Source organism: Podarcis raffonei, chromosome 10, assembly GCF_027172205.1.
Source record: "Podarcis raffonei isolate rPodRaf1 chromosome 10, rPodRaf1.pri, whole genome shotgun sequence".
Taxonomy (NCBI): domain Eukaryota; kingdom Metazoa; phylum Chordata; class Lepidosauria; order Squamata; family Lacertidae; genus Podarcis; species Podarcis raffonei.
Genome location: NC_070611.1, coordinates 31507382 through 31513994, shown reverse-complemented (window position 1 = coordinate 31513994; position 6613 = coordinate 31507382).

Genomic DNA, 6613 nt, shown 5'->3' with positions numbered 1-6613 from the left:
AGCAAAGCAACAGTGCGGTTGGTGAGAAAAGCACGGAAGTTGCCTCAGTTTTGGGCTGTGGCTGTGCTTAGCAATCTTTTCAACAAAAGCAACTCGCCTCATTAGGTTCGAAGCGCTTTTATAAAGGACTTGAGCTTTATATCAAAGTCCCGTCCCCTCCCCGCGCAAAGCCACAATTCCTAGCCCGCTTAAACTACAGATCCCAGGATTCCTTAGGGAAAGCTTTAAATGTATGTTGAGTATCCAGCCTGTGGCACCTTAAAGGTAAAGGGACCCCTGACCATTAGGTCCAGTCGTGGCCGACTCTGGGTTTGTGCCACTCATCTTGCTTTATTGGCCGAGGGAGCCGGCGTACAGTTTCCGGGTCATGTGGCCAGCATGACTAAGCAGCGCACGGAAATGCTGTTGACCTTCCCGCTGTAGTGGTACCTATTTATCTACTGGCACTTTGATGTGCTTTCAAACTGCTAGGTTGGCAGGAGCAGGGACCGAGCAACGGGAGCTCACCCCTTCGCGGGGATTTGAACCGTGACCTTCTGATCGACAAGTCCTAGGCTCTATGGTTTAACCCACAGCGCCACCCACGTCCCTTAAAGACACCTTAAAGATGAATAAATGCTGCAATCGTTAAGCCTCATTGAATTCGATAGGACTTATGAGCAGGCATGAGAAGGGTTGCACTGCTAGTCTGTAAAATAAGATACTCAGAAGTGGCTTGAGTTGGCCATAAACAACCTGACATGAATGCTGGGTTGACGGTTATGCATTGCTTTTACATTGCTACAAATTCCCTTGAGCATACTTGCAAAAAAATAAAAATAAAGCTCCAGCCCTATACAGAGTTACTTTTAACTTTTAACACTGAATTTAGGGAGCTTACCTCTTGAGTAAACATGCACGACATCACACTTCCATCTATTAAATAAAGCTGCAGTCCTAAATATATTTACTAAGGACAGGACCATAATAGTTATCACTGGACACCAATACTTATTTCAGAAAAACCATGCATATAATTGCACTGTTGCTGGACCCACCTCGACTTTTTGAGGGGCCCCATTTGCTGCTCCCCTTCTCACTACATTTGTTCCTCTGGCCCTGCACTAAAACCATGTGCAGAGTGCTATCCTGTTTATGTTCACTCAGAAGTAAGCCCAACTATGTTCAGCCACACTTACCTATGAGTAAGTCCCATTGAACTCAGTGGGGCTTACTTCTGAGTAAGCATGTATTGCATTGTGAAAACATTGGCATTATTGATAGTCTATTTCCTTTCTGTTTCCATAGCATTCGCCTATCCATTCTTAAGGAAATCAGCCCTGAGTGCTCACTGGAAGGACAGATTGTGAAGCTGAGACTCCAATACTTTGGCCACCTCATGAGAAGAGAAGACTCCCTGGAAAAGACCCTGATGCTGGGAAAGATTGAGGCCACAAGGAGAAGGGGGCGACAGAGGACGAGATGGTTGGACAGTGTTCTCAAAGCTACCAGCATGAATTTGACCAAACTGCAGGAGGCAGTGGAAGACAGGAGTGCCTGGCGTGCTCTGGTCCGTGGGGTCACGAAGAGTCGGACACGACTAAACAACTAAACAACAACAACAATATGGCCACTCTGGGCAGACTAATGACTGCTTCCCTTCTTGCCTGTATTTTGGTAAAGAAGGATGGCTTGATCATCTCCACTTGACTGGCTGCTGCAGAAGCTGGCAAATAACTTCATCGGAAGCCATGTTCCATGCAAATGTAAGGTAAGCATTACACTTACCAAGAGAATAGGATAGCATGCAAAACTATGAGTTCTTTCCGAGGTGGAAAGAAGCTAGCAAAAATACCTATTGCAAATGGGCAAAGACACCACTGAGCAAACATCAAAAGGTGAATATAACAAAGCCTGCTTCTTTGCAGGAACTATTTTCATACAATCTTAACCGTTTTGGACCTGTCAGAAAAGAATAATAGAATTGCAGAGTTTGAAGGATCATCTAGTAACAGATCACCACCAGCCAGGTCCCACAACTTCAACATTAAGCTTTCATTTCACCCAAACACATCAAATTCAGTGCTAGGCAGTGTGGCAAATGGTGATTCATTAGTTTATGAGATGATCATTCATAAACTTGAGATAATAGCATTAAATTAAATCATTCTTTAATTTATGGGAAATAATATTACTACCTCATAAATCCAGGAGAATTGCTTTATCTCAAATGTGCTGGTAAAGATGTGCACATGTCTCATCCCCTTGACACTTATATTAGCTCATCATCATGGCAGAGACCTCTCAAAATAACTCCCCAGAATGATAGCTTTGGGGCTGGCACAGAAGATAAATCTAGTAGCTGTAAAGTTAGAGGTCAGGGAATTGATGTTAGAGGTTTGAAAGGAGCAGACATGCGCTCCAAAATGCTTGCTTAATTTCATAGGCGCAAGACAAAATGTGCCCGAAATGATTTCTTATTTCCCCATCGGAAGGTGCCAGCCTTATTCCAAACACCTGCTGGGTTGCTTTATTAGTCTTAATCAAGTCCCACCTCGTGCCAATAATTCAAGAGGCCAGAGAACTCAAAATCATCTTGCCGCTAGCTGTACAAGATGCTTTGTTCTATGCCTTTGAAGGTTTATGCACTGATCACCTATAGATGCTGAATCTGAAACCTTTAATGCCCAAGGGATGCCCTTGAGGTCCTAGTGGCCTGGGGGAGCCAAAACAATATCTCCTAAAACATTAATAACCCAGAGGTGCAATTTCCTATTTTCCTTAGTCAGCAGTTTTTGGGGGACTAGATTGGACCATTTGGTGCCTTATCAGACCATTTGGTCCACCTATCTCAGTATTGTCTATATGGTACTGATGGGCAGTAGCTCTCCAGAATTGTATCCAGGAATCTCCCAGCCCCACCTGGGGATTGAGCCCACCTTTGCCTACCCAGCTGCATATCTCATTACTACTGCTGTGGTGCTGCCAAAACAGGAGTTCAGGGAAGAAGTCCAGAGCTCCCAGACACAACAGGGCTGGCTTTCCATACAATTCAGTCCAGTTCTACTGTTACCTAGTTATAGTGTTCATCTCCTAGCTCGTTTTATTTTATGGCATCTTTTCATTCTTCTTGTAAGTTGCTTTGAGACATTTTTTTCCTGTAAAAAGTGATCAATAAATATAATAAATAAAACAAAAACTCATTTAATAACTGAGGAAGGGAGTAAGCATGACAGCGAAGGATATATATATATAAGTTTTTCACAGTCATATATATATGACTGTGAGAAACTTGTGCAGACATCTGAATATTAAGTTGGTCCATGAATATCTTTCCATGAAGGTCATTGGTAATTACTGCAGCCCTCCAGCTGTGATCATTTATTCAGTTAAAAAATATAGTCTTTCACAGATGTTTAGCAATCATTTTGAAACACTAGGTCATGTTGTACATTTGCAACAAATTAATATTACGGCGAAGGATTGGTTAATCATCTCTACTGGGCACTCAAGGGGTATGACAAAAATGTCAACTAAAATGTTACAATTATATTGATTGATTGGCATTCTAATAATTTTAAGTGGAGAATAGCCTAGTATTTTATGTACAAAAATTATTCATTTTCCTTTCATAAAAAGGGACTTTTTACAGCTGGATTTCAAGTTGTGGCTTCCCAGCGGTGGGTGCCATCCAGCCAAGTTGAAGCCTTGCAAGTCCAGTTCTTTTAAAATTTAAAAATTGCAGAGAGTTAAGCATGCTCTTAGCTATACAACTGAAATGTGGGGTGAAATGTGCTGAACAGCTGGGATCTTCCTTTGTTTTAAGAAACTGTTTTCCATATTTGAATCTCTCTGTTACTAGGCTGACATTCATTTTCACTCATTTAATGTAGACTTCTTCCCATCACTATTGCAAGGGTTCAAGCCAATCTTCAATATAGCCTATTTTTTAATTTTAATTTTTGTACAAACTACATATGATAGAGTGTTGTGTAGATTTTTCCCAGATGTCTCGGTGTCAGAGTCCTCCTTGTACAGTTTCTCAACTACAAGGTTTAACACAGAGAATCAGTGCTCTGGTCTTCAGTACATTACAGTTGAACTCCTGAACCCGGTGACATTGAATAGTAATCTGTAAGATTGCATATATCTCTTCAAGATTCATCTGAGACTATATATATATATATATATGTATATGTATATGTATATGTATATGTATATGTATATGTATATGTATATGTATATGTATTCTTTAAGCTCACATTATTTTGAGTTCTAGTATGTGTTGCATTGAGATATTTAGTGTACAATGTACCCTTATTTCATATACAGAGCTCTGCTTGATGAGGTTCTAGCCTAGATAACAAAAGCTTTCCCTAAAAGGAAGTTCTTTTGGGAGGGGAAATGAAGCAAAATAGCTCAATACACAGAACTCCCTTGAGATGTGGTAGAAGTAGGGCACTTCCATCAATGTTTTCTGTTCTATCCCAGTGCTGAACTAGGCTCAAAAATAGTGAAATTGCTCCTGATTGAACAGAATGAGGAATGTGAATGGACATTGTCTAGTGTTTCGAAATGCGATTCACATGTAAACGTATCTTTTAAAAAGCAGACCTAGGGTGCAATCCTATCCTTTGGATACATTAGCCGAGTAGTCCTTGGAAGTGATGGAAGTGCCTACATGCCAGTAGAGATGGAGCTAAGAGTGGGAAAAGATGTCTCTTGCCAACCTGCACAGCCCTGGAAGGCTTGAAGCTGCAGGGAAGGACCATAGCTGAGTGGCAGGGAATCTGCTTTGCATGCAGATGGGCCCAGGTTCAATCCCTAACGTCCCTAGGTAAGGCTGGGAATGCTCCCTTCCTGAAACCCTGGAAAGCCACTGCTGTCCTGGGCTAGATGGACCATTAGCCCATCTAACCATCCAACCTCCTATGTCCCTAAGGCACTGCTGCCTGGAAGGCTCCACTAAGTCCCAGCTGCAGAGCAACCAAGAACAAGGTGTTTTGTGGGCAGAACAGGGGTGGCACAGGGGAGGAGCACACCTGCTAACTGTCCACTTGGTTGCATGGACACAGCCATGAATACCTGGGCAATCTACACCAATGAGCAATCAAGCAAAAAATCACTCCTCTCCCATGGACTTGAATAGGAGGGATTGGGGTCAAATGAGGAATGCCCCCACTGTCTCCTGCAACACTTTTCCTGTGTTTTCCATCTTCCCTTGTGAGATGGGGGTAGCTTGGATACAAAGACTGGAGAGGCGAATCTCAGAACCGGAGGATTCCTGGCCGTAGGACTGCTTGTTCTCTCAGTTATATTAGACACCCTAGTGCGCTGCCTCCGAGCTATGCAATGCAAATAAGCAAGACCACTGTAAATGGTAGATATTCATATCAAAGCACAGTAAGCCTTTTTCTTCTTTTTTTACTACTACTACTACTATTATCAGGCATTTGTTAATCTTAACAAAAACAGGCTCTCATTTATCAGCTTATTTAGCTTCATGTTAAAGTACTCAACAATGACTTAAATGAAATAAAGCACAAGGTAATTTGCTTAAAAATGAACTCATTGTCATATAGTTAATAGAAATGGTTTCTTATTCATGCATCATTAATATTTTATGCTTGTTAAAAAAAAGTAGTCTAATTTTAATGTGCCCTTTTGCTAGGCAGTAATGGAAGTTTTGATGGGTCATAAAGCAATGATTGAAGATTCAAAGCATATTCCTATGGTCAGAGCCGCAGCCACATTCCAAGCACATTGGTTTTCCTCCTCCTCATGTTTCCAAGACTATTTATATTGTACATGACTCCCAATTATAATCCACTTCTGTTAGTGATTTTGTGTGTGTGTGTGAATCTGCATGACTTATGCCTTGACTTGATTGAAGATGATCAGTTATATTCTAATCTAATGGCTAAGATTTACTGTGCATTATACACTTCAGCCTATTTTAACAAATGTGGAGCTGAGTCCTGCAATAATTTGATTGTTTACTTTTGTGTTTTGTTAAACTCAGTGCTTCAGTACATGGACATACATTGGACACTGTTCTGCAATACTTTGTGAAAATTAGGCACACTTAAGTCCCAACTAAATCAAGGGCACTACAGCGGCAATCCTACACACTTGGGAGTATCCTACTAAACACAGAAGGGTTTTGATCTGAACGAGCACACTGTATATTTCAAGGTTTCATTGATTTCAGTGTAATTTCAGCACACCTCCTTTTCAGCAGCTTGCACCCAATAGTTGCTGCCATGGGTTTATTTAGGGGTTCAGTGACTAGGGTGCGTGCATGGGTGTCCATTGTCTAGGATGCATTCATAATAGCCAGATATTGGGAAACATCATGGCAAGGGATGGCCTCTTGCAAGAGATTAGGTTGTTTAGGTGTGTTTAAGACAGGTAAAGATTATCATCCATTTTGCAGAAACACACTGGCCTGCTAAACAATAGAAGGACGAAGGAAATTGGCTGCTGTTTAGATAAGTAGTATCTAGTGTACTACTGTAATCAAAATGTATATTCTGTTGAACAATTTGCAGGTGCTAGATTAAGGTAAACTGAAATGTAATGTTAAGCTAATACCCTTCATGTGTCATGTTGTCTACAAGATTTCTGGAACACT